Source organism: Rhinatrema bivittatum, chromosome 2 (genome assembly GCF_901001135.1).
Source record: "Rhinatrema bivittatum chromosome 2, aRhiBiv1.1, whole genome shotgun sequence".
Lineage (NCBI taxonomy): Eukaryota > Metazoa > Chordata > Amphibia > Gymnophiona > Rhinatrematidae > Rhinatrema > Rhinatrema bivittatum.
The window spans coordinates 501,858,937-501,877,263 of NC_042616.1; the positions used below are offsets into that span (position 1 = coordinate 501,858,937).

General features: G+C 43.4%; 1 protein-coding gene and 1 long non-coding RNA gene across 2 annotated transcripts in view; one reads left to right on the plus strand and one right to left on the minus strand.

The window, feature by feature from the left end:
• The window catches only part of LOC115085077, a 75,977-nt gene extending 74,394 nt beyond the window's left edge, over window positions 1-1,583 (plus strand). The window contains exon 3 of the long non-coding RNA XR_003854707.1: window positions 239-1,583. This is a non-coding gene — a long non-coding RNA (uncharacterized LOC115085077). The remainder of the gene's footprint in view (window positions 1-238) is intronic.
• Window positions 1-18,327, minus strand: part of NEDD9 (neural precursor cell expressed, developmentally down-regulated 9) — a 393,338-nt gene that overhangs the window by 357,122 nt on the left and 17,889 nt on the right. The window lies entirely within an intron of this gene.

The following is an 18,327-nucleotide window of genomic DNA, read 5'->3' on the forward strand; positions in this document are numbered from 1 at the left end:
TCATAGTTATGCTAGGGTACACAATGCCGACTGGGGATTTGGCAAAATTGAGGACATCTATAGTATTTTATGATGGTCATACATCCGATTCAGTATGAATGTGTTCCGAGGGTAGTGAATATCTGCAAAATTTTGTCATTCCAAGATATTCGAGAATTCCCTAAGTGTCACCGATATCCTCCTTCCCCCCTTCTTAGAATCAATTTCATAGAGAATGTGTCTGCTGTTGTTTTACCAGAAATGAAGAGCTGATGAAGAAAGTGAGCCCTGCTGAGAGCATCTGCCGAGAATGTGAAAAGAGAATCGAAAGACAAGGGAGAGGATTATGGCCTGAGGTTGGAAGACATAGATGTGAGAGAATTCAATCCGGCCTAACTGCCCAAACACGGTTTACCTGGAGGAGAAGCAACCTTTTAGGACTTTCCAAAATTCTATTTTAAAGAAACCACCCTTAAAATATGATCTAGGAGATGGGCAAATGACAGTTGGATAGCGTGAAAAATTTCAGTCAACATAAAGGACTTCATGTTTACAGTTTATTTTATACCCAGAAAAGGCCTGGCCTTTTAAACCCTAGGAAACCTTTTTTCAGAGGGCAGGAAAAAAAAGCCTTCCATTTCCTGGAGCCATGAGCAGTCCCTTATGGCTTCACACCTGTACGTTGTGCCAGCGTCACAGTGCGTGCCCTCTTCTACTCCCTTCCAGACAAGAATGATACAATCTGGGAAGAGGCATTCCCAAGGAGAGATAACGACAGGAGAGTAGGAATGTATTTCTCAGCCACAAGCATCAGCCAGCTTTAAAAGCCGTGTAAAGCTCACTTATACCAGACTGCGAAGATACATTGAACCCATCCAGACTTTTCTTTTTTTATGGCAGGATCTGAGTAGATATAATTGCAATGGCAGCAGAATAACTGGGGGTAATTCGGTGACCAAGGTGAGATGAATCGAGCAGGTTTACACCTTCAGCCAATGACTTATCCTCCCAGGTCCCAGAGTGTGTACTCTGACAGCAATAGCTGCATAATAAGTATTGCTATTAGTTAACATTTCCATTATGAAAAAGAAAAGCAGGACTGAGAAAGTCCATCGATGGTGCGTACAGAATTTTATTGGGCACATTGTTCACAAAGAGTAGGAGGAGGGACATTCCTTGAAGGTATGAGAATTGTATTAAAAGTTAAATGTTGAAATGATAGCAAAAAAAGTCCACAGGGTAAATCAGACCAAAATCATATAGTATACTGACAGTCAAAGATTAAATAACTTTTGGTTTTGTTTTTTTTTTGCTTTCTCGCCCTTCAGTCATTGCTTAATTTGTAGATAAAAAGGAAATGGAACTGTGGAAGAGGGAGGGGAGGAAAGGAGTGAGTGGGGCCAAGGCCAGGGGTGAATTCTCTCTCACTCTCTCTCTCTCTTCCAAAAAAACATATATGTGAATGCACTCCTCACCCGCCTTACCCATGTGATCCTTCATTCCCAGCCCCCACCAGTGCTCAACCTACAGCCCTCTCTCCTCTTCCCTGCAGGCAACCAAAATGATAAAGGGGATGGACCAGCTCCCCTATGAGGAAAGGCTGAAGAGGTTAGGACTGTTCAGCTTGGAGAAGAGATGGCTGAGGGGGGTCTTTAAGATCATGAGAGGTCTTGAACGAGTAAATGTAAATCGGTTATTTACACTTTCAAATAATAGAAGGACTAGGGGCCATTCCATGAAGTTAGCAAATAGCACATTTAAGACTAATCGGAGAAAATTATTTTTCACTCAATGCACAATTAAGCTCTGGAATTTGTTGCCAGAGGATGTGGTTAGTGCAGTTAGTGTAGCTGGGTTTAAAAAAGGTTTGGATAAGTTCTTGGTGAAGAAGTCCATTAACAGCTATTAATCAAGTTTACTTAGGGAATAGCCACTGCTATTAATTGCATCAGTAGCATGGGATCTTCTTAGTGTTTGGGTAATTGCCAGGTTCTTGTGGCCTGGTTTTGGCCTCTGTTGGAAAGAGGATGCTGGGCTTGATGGACCCTTGGTCTGACCCAGCAAGGCAATTTCTTATGTTCTTATGTTCTTGGAGGGGCGTGGCCAAAGTAGAACACCCCTGCTGCTCTGCTTCTTAAGTCCGAAAAATAATGGAGGAACTCCATTCCAGGCCATTCCCTCACCAGTTTAGCTCTTCCTTTCATTTCTTTATTTTTTTTTTTTTTAATTAAGGCAAATAATTTCTACCTTTCTGCTTATTAACTTTCCAGACACCTATACTTAGCTCCTAGCACCTGGACAATTTGCTGCCTAGGCAGATTTCACATCTGCTGCAGATGAGGAACAAAATATCATTTAGCATTCAGCAAGAAGCAGCTACATAAGGGCACTCAGGAGTATTCCACCACAATAATAGGGCTTAGTCACACTTCAAAGAACAGACCAGACCAAGCCTTCTGCTACTGATCCTGCTATCAGTGCAGTTGCATTGACAGACTAAGGGCCTGGCTCTCTAATTGTTTTCCCCAGTAGATGCAGAATTGGGGAGAAAAGCCTTAATAAATCAGGACCTTTGTACACTCTGTAACTGCGATCTGCTGGATGTCTAATGTAATAAACAGTGCAACCCTACACAGCTTGAGCTCTGTCAAAGGAGCAAGACAACATAATCCTGCAGGGAGCAATACCCCCATGTAAATAACTGTATTAATTTTAAAGTGAACATAGATGTGAGATCGGATTACAATATATGCAGTTTAAATTGCCTGCTTTGATTGCAATCATATCTGAAGCAAGGGCCTACTGTATGTGGTCTCAAAAGTGCATTCATGATACTGTCTTTGGATTATTATCATTATTGATCCAATAAAGAGTATTCCAATCAGTAAAGAATCCAGGACCAATATGACTACAAGAACTCTGCTCCTATTGCATTCAGAATGACCCCAAATGACTCGCTAATCTTGGTGTTATTTAGGCAATATTTCATTTCTGCTAGTCGGCTAAGCAGGGATGCTCAAAAGATGTTTTAATTTCATAAGTGAGACTTTCAGTATTCCCCTGTGGGCACAGGTTGCAAAGTAATGCCATAGAAGGAGATAGCACGGTAGAGACTTTGACAGATCAGTGTTAAATGAGGTATGGGTGCCTTATGGCGACCCTTTTCTTCCCATGTCTCTGGTTAGAATCACACAGTAGTCTAAATGACAGTAAGCATCCGTTAAGGTTTTGATGGAGAGCTAGGAAAGGACAAATGGTTTAGTTGCAAGGATGATGGACGACAGAACCAACAGACTCCTGGATAAAACTCACATTCCTTTGCATTGTGATCATCCTACATCAAGGAAATGCTTGAGATTTTGGCAGCAGGGTATGCTATGCCTGCTAAAGTTATTATACAGTTCGAAATAAATAAATAAATAAAAAAGCCACAGCGCGGGTGTGTTATATCAATCTCCACTGCTAGCATTGTCATTTTCAGAAAGAGAACTTGATATATTTCTCTGTCTCGGTAGGCAACCTCTACAACTTAGCTGGGATGATAATTCATTCTATTCCATCCACTGCTAAAAAAGAAAAAAAATGAAAGAAAGAAAAGAAATGCTTCATAAAAAAAGAAAAATAAATTTTTCAATATGGAAATAAGTGTGAAATGCTTACTGTCCTTGCCTTCAAGCAAGCCTGAACTGCATAATATGTGTTGTGCTTTACTCTTTCCTAAAGTCAAACTCTTTAAAGTTTTCAGATGGTGCTGGACAGCACCTTTGTAGCCTCCACCGATGCCATCATTGAGTTCTGTGATGTCATCATCCAGCTAATTTTAAGACTACTCTATGGCATGACTGGAGTTAGCCGGCTAACTTACCCTGCTAGCAACTCTGCCTCGGAATGTCCCCACATTGCTCAGCTAAATTGTAGCCAGATAATGAGTTATTTGGTTAACATTTAGCTGGCTAAGTGGTGAAAATATTAAAACGTCAGCATTTAGCTGGATAGCATGCAATGTTATTTTTACTTTCTTAGATAGCTGTGAAGAGCCACAGTAACTCTATATCTGATGCATGTAACGAATATATCAGTTTGACACATGCTTAAGTTACATGCTTTTTTAGTTATCAGATCTGAAAATCAAAAATTAAAAAAAGCAATCTTGCTACTTACAGATGCATGCCCTTACTTTTCACTGCTCAGACTGACAGCCACCAAGTGATTTTCAATAAAAGGCTCAGGCATCAAACTTTTCTCAGCAGAAGACTAGTAACAATGACCTGGGATCCAGTTTTATTCTGTTTCAGAATTGTCTATTTAAAAAAAAATAAAATAAAATAAAAGATCCAAGTTTGCTACTTAGGAGTTCATGTGCAACCTGACATGAATTTTGCTGCACAGACTGATAACTGTACTAAATGAACTGTACACTTGTGGTGACTTTTAAAAGCCCTGCTTATGCATTAATTAGGGGATGCGCAAATAAGTTGGGCTTGCGCGCACCGAGTGGATTTTAAAAGCTGCTGAGGTACCCGCGTATCTCCTGGAGCGCGCACATCTCAAAAGTTTTCAAAAAGGGGCGGAGTATAGATATGGCGTATGCAGGGCATGAGCCAGAGATGTGCGAGTAAATACACGATTCGGAGTGCGCTGAGGATCCCTGCCGTGTAACTTTACTTCTGCTATGCATGATGCGTAAGTTAAAAAAGAAAGCAAGCCAGGCAGATCTTCAGGGTTTTAAGGGTCAGGGCTAACTGAAGTCTATTAAAAAAAGAGGGATTTGGAGGACCTGTCTCTTAACTGGGTGAACTGGGAGCAAACTGGTTAAACTGGCCATGGCGTTGGTATGTGCCCCTTTTAAAATCCCCCAATTTACACAATAAAAGCAGGATTTTCCTTCACATGCACGCGCCCACTTAAAATTTGGCGCACAAATGCATGCAGCCAGGCTATTTTATAACATTGCGCAAATGTTATAAAATGGCCACGGCCCTGGGCATGTGCTGACGTATGATTGCATATATGAGTCCATGCACTGGTTTGAAAGTTACCCTCTTAATCTATATCATGTAATACTTCAAAAATATATTTTTTTTTATAGTAACGTATTCCAATAACTAAATTGGTTCCTCCCTTTGTTGTCTGAGTACTTTCTTTATTGCACTGTTCTAAGTCTCTGCTGTCTCCCCTTCTCCATTTCTCCCTCCCTGGCCATTTTTCTGAAATCTCTCTCACACTTTCTCTCATCTCTTTTCCTCATCTATTAGGCCCTACATCTCACCTCTCAACTTCTTGCTTCTTTCCAGTTCTTTCCACACCTCATCTCCATTTCTTATGCTTCTCCCTTCCCTTCCCTTCCCCTCTCTTTCTCATTTCTCACCTCTTAGTCTTGAATTTTTCCCTCAGTCCCTTTTTCCTACTCCCCTCCTTCAACTAGCTCCCCAGTTCTCCCTCTGTCTTTTATCCTATATGGCGCTCTATGTCCCCTTCTTGGCCTCTTATTTTCCATGGGCCACATCTCTGTCACTTTCTGATCTCCTCTCAGATACCCACCATTCTTTTCCAATTTATAACCTCCCCACCCCCCCATCTCACCTCATGCACTCTTGCCCATGATCCAGCCCTGAATCACTTCAACCCGGACATTTCAGGGTAAATTTTCAAAGGCTTAGTTTGGATTTCCGCAAGTAAAAACCGGAGTTACATTGGTAGGAATGGATGAATCTGCCTGACTACATTTTCAGTTGCCTGAAAGTACACACTTACTTTCACAGAAAATGTACTTTTAACTATATTAAATACAGGTGGGTTTTGTTTTTTTTGGAAGGAAGGTAATTTGGTAAGGAGAGAAAGCTACTCACATACATTTAATATTCAAAACATAGATGTTATCAATATGAAAAATGTATATCCTTATCTGAAAGCATACAAGTTAAGTGTGTACTTTTTATCCACCTAACAATCCAAGCTTCAAACACAAACTGTGCAGGTACTTGGGTGATTATGTTGGTTTCTGTGGACTGAGAAGCATGTGCATATTTTGTCTGCTAGGTGCTGTATTGAAAATGTACTTCTTAATCTCTCCAAGATGGCAATTTCTCATCTTGACTTCTTTCCCCTTGTCTACATTTTCCTTGTCCTATGCCTCTTCTTGTTGGAAGAAGAGGATCAACATTAGACAGGATCAGACTGAATGCAGCAACGGCACTCCGCTACTACTGCCTTTAATGATTCTGATCTGTAAGTGTTGGGACTGTGTGGGGCCAAGGATTAGGGATACATTCAGCATCACTGCTGCTTTGCTCCTGATTGTGTCTCATCTGAACAGGAGAGTTGTCTACTGCAGGGGTTCTCAACCCAATCCTCGGGATATGCCTAGCTAATCAGGTTTTCAGGATATCCACAATGAATATGCATGAGATAGATTTGCATATAATGGAGGCAGTGAATGCAAATCTCTCTCATGGGTATTTCTTGTGGATGTCCTGAAAACAACCCGAGGACTGGGTTGAGAATCACTAGTCTACTGTATGCCTGCCAAAAAGCACCTGGTACAGACTCCCTTAGCACAAGATCAGCTTATTACTCTTTAAGCACATATGTCCCATGCCTTGGCAGGATGCATAGAAATGGAAAGTGGACTGTCTGCAGCTTATGAGTCACCAGTTGGCTTTCTCTGGTTTGTCCTCTTCCAACCTCATATCATGACTTTGTTTCGGGCTTCCTTTTTACTGGAACATATGTGCTTCTTCTTTATTATTTATACCTTTTGAATTATCAACGGATAAGGTTTAAAAATGACCATTCAGCATGTCACTCTGAATATTTAATTTATTGTACATTGTCTTTGATGGGTAGAGAGATTCTCAACCCAGTACATGACTAGGGAATTAAATCAAGGTCATGTGCTATCTGTGTTTTACATGGATTTCAGCATGGCTTTCAATGCTGTCCCACAAAGAAGGCTCATAAATAAACTGAACGCTTGTGGGGTGGGCTCCAAGGTGGTGGACTGGATTAGAAATTGGTTGAGTGATAGACAACAGATGGTGGTTGTAAATGGAATTTATTCTAAGGAAAGAAAGATGATTAATGGAGCGCCTCAGGGATTGGTCCTGGGGCCATTTCTGTTCAATGTCTTTGTGAGTAATATTGAGGAGGGGTTAGAAGGCAAAGTTTGCCTTTTGCCGATAAAACTAAGATCTGCAACAATGTAAACACTCCCGAGGAAGTAATCAAAATGAGACATGATCTAAAAAAGGCTAGAAGGCTGGTCAAATGCTTGACGGTTAAGATTCCAGGGGAAAAGGTGGAGTGTCATGCATTTGGGATGAAGAAATTCAAGCTCTCGCAATAGGGGATGAGAAACTGATGACAGGGGGTGCATATAGCAAAAACGTTTGGTTTGGTGTAGCTTTTCAGTTTGGTTTGCTGATTTGTTTGGTTCGGATTAGAAGCTCATTCATTTCATTCAGGTCATTTGTTTCCATTGAATTCAATGGGAGAATCCTACTTTGGGATTTTTCATTCACGTTTTATATAACTTTCTGACAGGAATCAGCAACAGAGACAACAGCACCCCAAGACACCAAGAGTGTCATGAACATCCCACATCACCAAAACAAGGGTAATGGGCACCAAAAGTAGCATGAACAGCTCAAGCAACTGTAAGGGGCGCTAAGTGGTGCAAATAGTGGCAAGAACAACCCAAAGTAACATAAGGAAACACAGCAATAGAAATGGTGGAATGAACACTCCAAGGCACTAAAAGAGGGGCAACGGACACCAACAGTGGCATGGACACTCGAAAACACAGAGTGAGGGGTACGTCAAGAGGCACAGTGGTGTGAAGACCGCAACACATAGAATGAGGGCACGGCAGGAAACAAAGTGACACAAACACCCCGGGGCACAGAACCCTAGATTCATCAAAATGTTGTAATAACACCCACACTAACAAAAAGGGGTGTGTTTAGGAAATTTTGGAGTTACCACATCATGCAGTAAGTTACTGCTTTACATCAGTGTTATTGCACAGCGTGGTAAGAGAGAGAGAGAGAGAGGCCTTCCTACAAGGCCTTCCTAGTAGTTACGTATTTAAATCTCTATAGGAGGGCTGCCTAATAGGTTGAGGTGAGGTGTTAGGGGTGGTTTAGGGTTTAGGGGCCAGTTTCACATGTAACATGAGATGTATGAACAGCATGTACACCTTGGTGAAAGCATGGAGCTGGTCCGGGGATGCTGGAGGACCGGCAGAGAAACGCCACGGCAGCCAATCTTCCCGCGGGCAAAGAGGGAGGCGCCAAACAGGTGAGGAGGGCGTCAGGAACTGCCGGACACAACACATACCTAGAGGTGATAGTGTGTGATAATTTCAAGGTAGCAAAACAGTGTGATAAGGAGGTGGCCAGAACTAGTGAGATACTAGGGTGTATAGGGAGAGGTATAACTAGCAGAAAAAAGAGGTGATAATGCTGTTATGACCAAGGGGCCTTTGAATCCTGCTCCTGGGAGACTGTGAGCCCTTGGGCCATGGGGCAGCTCAGGGAGAAGCCCCAAGACACACACCGAGGGAGGTGAGTATATACAGGCACGGGCGGAGCAGGAACAAAGCTGGACTGGAAACAAGGCAAGGAGCCTCAGGAACTGGAACAAGGCAGGCTCAGCCTTCCACTTGACCTACACGCACCAGTGAGACCCAGAAACACAATGCTGGTCTCAGGAGCAGCCCTCTGGCTACTCGTAGCTCTTCCAGACCCGCCGCTAGAGAACAACGAGTGCGTGAGGCCAGACGGAGGCTGAGAGCAGGAACAAGATGAGACATGGAACTTGGAACTTAGAAGACTCAGACATAGACTCAGGATACTTGGAAGACTCAGGATATTTGGAAGACATGAACAAGACTCAGGATACTTGGAGGACTTGGACTGAGGACTCAGATGAAGACTTGTTAGACTCGGAAGACTCACGATACTTGGAGGACTCGGACGAGGTTACGTGGAGCTTGGAAGACTCGGACGAAGACTCAGGATACTTGGCAGACTCGGATGAGGATTCAGGAACTTGGAAGCCTCAGGCAAAGATTCAAGGTTCAGGCATAGTTCTGAGTGAGAACTGCATCGCAGCGCCCTACACAGCTGCCCATGGCTGGTCGCGGACCACGCAGGAAATGAAACAGATTCCAGGTGAGCAGTGGAACCTGAGACCGGAGACATGTCGATGATTCAGGAGAGGCCTGCACTGAGGTGCACCCTACACAGCCACCTGTGGGCTGGTTGTGGACCACACTGAAGGGGAGCAGGTTCTAGCAGAGTCTTGGGCATGGACAGAAGCAGGCACAAGGTACTACAAAGACCGGGACAGGATACAAGACTCAGGAACTTAGCATTAAAAACAGAAGCCTTCCAGAGGCTTGTGCTGCAGACATGAAGGTAGGCCTTGTGCCATGAAGCGCCCTACACAGCCCCCCATGGGCTGGTCATGGACCATGACAGTGGCATGTCAGGAAAGGTAGATAAGCAAGGAACCTGGAAGCAGGACGAAGAGCCGGAGGACATCAGAACTAGGACATCAGGACCAGGACTGGAACACGGAACATCAGGGATGTCTGGAACATGGAACATCAGGAGCTTCTTGACAAAGAGCATCAGGACTCCTGGACGAGGAACACCAGGACTTAGAACATCAGGATTTCTGGAACATCAGGAGTTCAGGATGAAGAACATTAGGAACAGGCGACGAAGGAGCTCTGATGAGGGATGAAACCAAGAACATCAGACGGAGGAGACCAGGAACATGAAGAACATGGAACACGGAGCCATCTGGACAGAAGCACACCATGGAAGACCTTGACCGGAGAAGAGGAACATAAGCGACCATGGAATCTGATTCAAAGACCCTGAGGAAGTGAAGCAGAGCCATTTTATAGGTCTGGACTGGGGTGAAGACTGATGACATCATCGATGGGGCTGCGGGCTTTTGTCGCTGCTGGCGCTTTAAATATCCTGAAGAGGCCCGCGCTTGCGCCTAGAGGATCCCAGAGGATGGAGAGTCAAGAGCGGCACCAGGGCCGCGAAGAGGACAAGGCCAGAGGTGGCTTCCTGCCACGAGGGAGGTTCCAGCGGTGGTGCACAGGCCACATAGGTAGAAACAGCTTCCTGCCGTTTGAAGGGAGTCCCGGCTGCGTCTTCTCCGCCAAGAAGGCGGAGTCAGCGGCGGCAGCTTCAGGGCCACATAGGAGGAAGTCTGCAGTGGCAGCATGGTCCGGGGTGGCCTAGGCCACTAATGAGGATCTGCAGCATCAGCCGGCACAGGGCTTCAGGCATCGGAGAAGGCGATAGGTGGAGGACCTGCTCGCGGGATGGGCTCGGTGAGCAGGATCGTAACAAATGCTTTTGTAAGCCATTGGCGAGAGCTCACAAAAAATATTGAGTTCAATTCTGGAGGCCATTCTTCTGAAAATACATAGACAGCCTAGAGGCAGTCCAGAGAAAGGCTATCAAAATTATGCACATTCTGCACCAAAAGCCATATGAGACTATACTTAAGAATCTAAATATATAGATTCCTAGAAGAGAGAGGGGAGATATGATAGAGATAATCAAATACGTCAATGGTATATTCTAGGCACAAGCTGCTAACATTTTTCAGAAGATTGCTCTAGAACAAGAGGGCACAGCATGGAAATGCAGGATGGAAGACACAGGAGCAACATCAGAAAATATGTATGTACTTGAAAGGGTGGTAAGTGCATGGATATACACAGTAGATATATAAAGATTCCCATAGAGAGCAAGAGTATGAGGTGCCCTAGGGAAATCTTCAGCCTTGCATCCACCCCCACCCAAAAATTTTATAATTAAACTCAACAATCCTGATGATACCCTACCAATTCCCTTTCCAGAATAATTCTGCAAAGAAACATAATTGGACATCATACTTTTAAATATTAAATATTTTTCATATCTATCTATACAGTGTACAATACAAATATATTTCAGAAATCATGTCATAATGTCTGATAAATGTGTAACCTATGATTTTTGAGGGTGGACATCAAGAAATTCATCAATTTATAAATTAAAAGAAATTAATACTATATTATATTGCAGTGGTTGACTGAGCTAACCTTGGTGTTTTCCCTTATTACTCATCAGTCAGAGAAAAAAAAAGTGAGGTTTGCATATCAAATCTTGATGGCTCCCAAGCTGAAGGGTGGAATGAGAGTCCTGGATTTTAAATTATATAGTCGGGCTGCAAATTTGAGATATTTGGGAAATTTGCTATTTGAACTATCAGACTATATGGGTTACAATTGGAAAGAGCCATATGTATTCCCTTTAGCATGAAATATAGTATTCATACTCCTAGGGAGGAGTTGCAGACAGTGGGTGGAACATCAATGTTGGTTAAGTCAGTGAAGAGAAGTTGGACCCTTCTCAGACAAGATATGCCCCTGTCCACTTCAGTCTCTTATTTTGTGCCAATGAATGATAATTCTAAATGTCCATCAGGTGTTCTACTGATACATTTAATGTCACATCACGTTAGACTTTAATGGAATTCTTAGACAAAAGCACAGATTTGATATACTCTTTTAAGCAATGTCAGGAAAATGTAGGTTTCTCAATTATCCATTTTCTATTGATAAGAGCATGCTGTACCAAGGTCATGGCACAAGCTAAAAAGGGTTTAACTGACCTTTCTTTCAATGTGCTAGTTTAACTGTATGTGGCTCTTATGTTTCTTATTCACTCTCCCAGCTCTATACATTTTTACAACAGAGAAACGATTTCTTGATCTTTTTTTTTTTATAATCTATACTTTACTAGATTTTAGAAATATATATTACATGAATTAGAAAAGGAAAACACAAAATTCAAAAACATTTACAATATACCACTCTTCTTCCAAAATTTCACAAAAGTTTACTATAAACAAGTCCACATTAATGGGGACCTACAGACTTTCCAGAAACAAGAAAAGTTACAAATAAAGTAACAAAAATAATAATCATCATCATACATATATCCTGATTCCTAAACTCCTCAACTACTTTATCTATCAAAAAGACATGCAAATGGGAGGAGTCTATGAACATAAATCTATTCCCCTGATATGTGATTAAACACTTACATGGGAATTTCAGAAAAAAAGAACCACCATTTGCCAAGACCTGGGCTTTCAAGGCTAAAATCTTTTTCTCCTAGCCTGGGTTTCTCTTGGGACATCAGGGAAAACCATTATCTTCTGACCACAGAATAATTTGTTTTTATTTGAAATACATACTATTGCAGGAATATATATCTTTATCATTATCCAAAGCAAATGGGACCACAAAAGTGGCCAAGATTACTTGATCTTTGAGGTTCTGGCAAAGAAGTGCCAAACAGATCTGGGAGTGGAACCAGGTGCAGACATATTGTGGGAATGTCATTCTTTAATTTATAAGATCTCCATAAACATTAATTTGGGGGAATTACTGCTGAGGTCATTTCGTAGGACCATTCTCTCTCCTCAACAGGCCCACAAAATAGGCTTAATAAATTCTGCTGCCTGCTTAATGCAGGCCACACTGTTTCACTGTTTGTGGAAATGCCCGGCTATTAGATACTAGGGATGTGAATCGTGTCCTCGATCGTCTTAACGATCGATTTCGGCTGGGAGGGGGAGGGAATCGTATTGTTGCCGTTTGGGGGGGTAAAATATCGTGAAAAATCGTGAAAAATCGTTAAAAAATCGAAAAATCGAAAAACCGGCACATTAAAACCCCCTAAAACCCACCCCCAACCCTTTAAATTAAATCCCCCACCCCCAAATAACTTAAATAACCTGCGGGTCCAGCGGCGGTCCGGAACGGCAGCGGTCCGGAACGGGCTCCTGCTCCTGCATCTTGTCGTCTTCGGCCGGCGCCATTTTCCAAAATGGCGCCGAAAAATGGCGGCGGCCATAGACGAAAAAGATTGGACGGCAGGAGGTCCTTCCGGACCCCCGCTGGACTTTTGGCAAGTCTCGTGGGGGTCAGGAGGCCCCCCACAAGCTGGCCAAAAGTTCCTGGAGGTCCAGCGGGGGTCAGGGAGCGATTTCCCGCCGCGAATCGTTTTCGTACGGAAAATGGCGCCGGCAGGAGATCGACTGCAGGAGGTCGTTCAGCGAGGCGCCGGAACCCTCGCTGAACGACCTCCTGCAGTCGATCTCCTGCCGGCGCCATTTTCCGTACGGAAAATGGCGCCGGCCATACGCGTATAGCCGGCGCCATTTTCCGTACGAAAACGATTCGCGGCGGGAAATCGCTCCCTGACCCCCGCTGGACCTCCAGGAACTTTTGGCCAGCTTGTGGGGGGCCTCCTGACCCCCACGAGACTTGCCAAAAGTCCAGCGGGGGTCCGGAAGGACCTCCTGCCGTCCAATCTTTTTCGTCTATGGCCGCCGCCATTTTTCGGCGCCATTTTGGAAAATGGCGCCGGCCGAAGACGACAAGATGCAGGAGCAGGAGCCCGTTCCGGACCGCTGCCGTTCCGGACCGCCGCTGGACCCGCAGGTTATTTAAGTTATTTGGGGGGGGTTCGGGAGGGTGGGGGATTTAATTTAAAGGGTCGGGGGTGGGTTTTAGGGGGTTTTAGTGTGCCGGCTCACGATTCTAACGATTTATAACGATAAATCGTTAGAATCTGTATTGTATTGTGTTCCATAACGGTTTAAGACGATATTAAAATTATCGGACGATAATTTTAATCGTCCTAAAACGATTCACATCCCTATTAGATACTTTTGGGATATGGTGGGAGTAGAGTTTTGCTTAATGATAGGCAAAAATGTACAATGGTCTAGTTCTTTATGTATCTTGGGATATGATGAAGGGGAAAAATGCATAGAATTGGGATATACAATGTTGTTGTTTAAATCGTGCTTAATTATAACTTGGTGTATTTTGCTCAGTTGGATCCAGTTGAACTCACCGACAGTTGTGATGTGGAAGATGCATAGGATTGATCTATTTCAACTGGAATACTGGACTCTGTTCCGCAAAGCATCCCAGAAAAATAAACCGTACTTTAAAGAAACTTGAAACTTATTTTCAAGAACTCTTCCGAATAACATAAAATCATTGTTTACTCGGGAGTAGTTTTTCTTTATTCTGAGTACTTAACTCAATTCCTTCTGTATGTGGAAAATAACTTTTTATGTTTGCTAAACATCAAAAAGCCTTCTGAATGAGCTGTGCTTTAATTTAATGCCAGGGATTGAGAGGGTGGGATGAAAAATAGAAAGTGATGGATTACTTATTATTCAAGTATGCTTTGAATCTTGTTGAATGTTATATCTGAAATAAACATATCCTTATCAAAAAGTAAGTGTTTGGGACGAATGATGGAAAACATGAAGGAGGTAATTCTCAGAGAATTATGCAAGGGTTGTACATGTAAAATTAGCATATATGCACGTAAGTAAAGTAGCATGTAGGAATTAAACCTTGGACCAGCCCCAGTTCTTGTCCATCTAACTGATCTTTGACTAATTGATATTTTTGGCCTAAATGCACGATTTAACTCTTTTTAATACTGAAGTACATTTAGCAAACCCTTGACAATTGTTCCATATTTTTCCAGTCCATTTTTATATTTTTCATTCTTCTGACCTGTCTGTGCTGTTACATATTTTTGTGTCAAGCATATTTTTCCATCAAATTTCCATCAATATGATATCACTTAGTGTTTGGGTAATTGCCAGGTTCTTGTGGCTTGGTTTTGGCCTCTGTTGGAAACAGGATGCTGGGCTTGATGGACCCTTGGTCTGACCCAGCATGGCAAGTTCTTATGTTCTTATGTTCATTAATAAGGGTGGTACTTCAAAATATTTTTATCTCGTTTTTGTTTTTGATCTGGGGTGGGCCATTTCGGGTCCACCCCTATATCATTATTTTTTATTTCATTGGAATTTCATTTTTTTTTTAACCAAATAAAGCCCCAAACCCACCCCAACCTTTCCCATTTACTAAAATATGTAGCCCCTTCACCAGTGATGCCCCTCCCAATCCCCATGAACTCCCAGAACTCAACAAAAATCTCTGGTATTCTAGTGGGGGTCCTGGGAGCAAGCTCCTGCTCCCGGGCTGGAGGCTGCCATTAGTCAAAATAGCACCAGAAGCCCTTTGCCCCTACCATGTGACAGGGGCTGCCGGTGCCATTTTGACTAATGGCAGCTGCCAGCCTGGGAGCGAGAGGTTGCTCCTGGGTCCCCTATAGACTACCATGGATTTTTGGTGAGTCCTGGAAGTCGGGGTCAGGAGGGGGCTTTCCTGGTGTGGGGGGGGGGGGCGTCTCCTTATTTTAGTTAATGGGAAGGGTTGGGGTGGGTTTTGTTTTTAAGGTGCATTTTTTTACACACACCCCAAAATGATAGGACAGACCACCTGAAATTTTGTGTTTTTTCCTATCATTTTTAAAAATTTCCAAAATGCAATGAAATAGGAAATATTGCCTTTATTTCCTAATTTGTTGCAAATGAATTCCCACACCTAATTGCTAATAGAAATATTGAAAAGAACCGGTCCCAGTACTCGGCCCTGCGGTACACCAGTGGTCACTTTGCCTTCACTGGAGTAGATTCCATTTTCTACCAGTAATTCATCGAGTTTAAAACATTCTGACCTAATCCCATATGGTCTGGCTTCCTTACCAATCTTCTTTATGGAAACACTGTGAAAAACCTAAATCAAGTTCAGGCAGGTAATATTCATAGCACCTCCTCGATCCACCACTTTTATTACCTCATTAAAGAACTCGGCCTGGGTTGTCTGATGGAACCTTCCCTTTTGAAACCTTTTTGTGCTCAGGCCAACCATGGCAATATGATGTATCCTTTCCTATTAATGTTGTTTTGAGATTGTTTTCTCCTTTATGCCTCTACCTCTCCAGTTATACAAACTATCTCACTTTTAATAAGTCATATCATGTTATATAGTAACCACACCAGCAGTGTAATTTAAATAGTATGGCAGCAGCCCATTTTACAATGTACCTAGTAGTAGAGGAAGTTTGTGATGCTGATATTAAGATGACACCAGAATCAGAATATCTTTTTTTGTAAGGTGACTTGTACAGGGAAATGCCTTAGTTCTGCTCTGCACCCATTGTTAGGAAGCCCCATGATGGTTATATGTTCAGTGTGTCATGCATGTGAGCATCGTGTCTCAGGTGTGTCCTGATGGAAAAATGGCTGAGAACCACTGCTCTAGAGGAAAGAAGAGAAGAAATGGAGGGAAAGGTGTTATAATAAAGACATTCAAATATTTCAAAGATATCAATCAGACACAAGAAGCAAACAGGTTATAGAAGAAAGATTGATCGCGAATAAAGGTACCCAAACCTGTCCCAGCAAGTCAGGTTTTCAGGATGTCCACAGTGAATATGTATGAGAGAAATTTGCATGCAAGGGAGGTAATGCATACAAATAGGGGTGTATAGAAATAATTTTATTTCATTTTTCATTTTGTTTTTGGGGGAGGTTTCCCCACCAATTTTTTTTTCTTTAAAATTTCTTTTGTTTTTTTAGTTTAAAAAAACATAATAAACATTAAAAATAAAAAACCCCAAAAATGGAAAAAAAAAAGAAGAAATGGGACCTTCCGAAACTTCCCATCCCCACCACACATCCCTTCTACCTGAAAAAATGCCAGGCTAGGATCCTCCCTGTCCTCTACTTACCCGGTCTGGAGGGGATTCAATAATGAAGCCTAAGCCCAGGCCGAAGCCTTGGCCTTGTATAAGGCTAGGATGCTGTAGGTCACTGCAACCTCAGCCTAGGCCCAGGCTTCGAGGCCTGGTCCCAAGGCTGAGGCCTCAGGCCCCACCTAAGCCCAGGCCTGCTGCCGGAACCCAACCCAGAGGCTGGGTCCTGATGCCAGGGTCTTGGCCTAGGTTAGGGCCCGAGGCCCAGTCCAATACCAGGTCCCAGTCCGGAGACCAGATCCCAATGCCTGGGCCTCTGCCCAGACTTAGGACTGACATCGAGACCCAACCCGGAGGCCGGGTCCCAACACCTGGGCCTTGACCCAGATTCAGGTCCAACGCTAACTGAACTGCCGTACATCAAAATAAAGCTGCCCGCTGGGGACGATGAGCCGGAGTTAATTTACTCCAGTGAATCCCCAGTAACCGGCATCATTTCAAGAAGAAGAAACAAGACAGAAGATATCTGAATAGGATCTCCAAGGCCTGGGCTTTGGGCCTGGGCCTGACCCTGGGCTGAGGTAATATTGACCTCATACTGCATTTGGCAAGAAAGCACAAAGACAGACACTAACCAGTGGAGTCATAGTTGACCCTATGGTGTTTTTTCAGCTCTTCAAAAATGTAAACATTTTTTAGGCTGTTCTGATTGTTGCCTTATATTCTCATGAAACCTCTGAAAATACTCCCTGACCCACCCACCAGGGTGTAAGAATCATCTCATTAAAATATTTGAGCCAGGCTGTTGTGGAGGGTCTGTTTTCCTAGATAAATATCACCTGGAAACAAGTACATTCTTGCATATGCTTTTTTGAACTGCTGATAAACTCCTGGCTTCAACTTAACACCTAAACTTTAGCAACCGCTGGTATATTAGCTTTATTTTGTACACAGGAACTAGTACATACTATATCAAGAGTCGAGGCAGTAAATATAAATCCTTGTACCAACTGTCCTGCATTGCAAACCAGTGGCGTATTATGGGAAATGCGAGGGGGCAGTCTGCCCTGGGTGACAGACAAGAAGGGGGTGCCATTGGATGGCATGAAGTCAGGGGCAGCCTGAAGGTCTGGCGGGGCTGTGAAGAAGACTACCCCATTACAAACCAAAAAAAGAGGCCTGGCGTTGTTGCAGAGGCAGGGGAAGGCCCTGAGAAGGTGTGTGTGTGTGTGAGAGAGAGAGAGAAATGGACAGAGCCTGTATGCTTATATGGGTGTGTCAGAGTCTGCTGCAAGTGCGAGTGTGTGTGTATGTCTGCCTGTGTGCATTTGTGTGTGTAGTGTAGGTATGTGAGATAGTCTGTATGTATGTGTGAGTGTGTATGTGTGTATGTAAGATAGACCCTGTATGCATGTGTGAGTGTGCATAGTGTGTGGGAGAGCCTGCGTGCATGTGTGTGGTGTGTGTGAGACTCTGTGTGCATACGTAAGTGTGTGTGTGTGTGTGTGTGTGTGTGTGAGAGAGTGTAATATTCAGTGGACAAATGGACCTCTTGTCCTGATGAGTAGTTGGCACTTCCTAGTTAGTAAGCCCACTAGCCCCAGCCCATCAGCTGGCCATGATGCCCTGCAGTGGGACCAGCTGGAGATTCGCCTATACCAGTCCCAGTCCCCGCAGGTTGAGTTCCTGG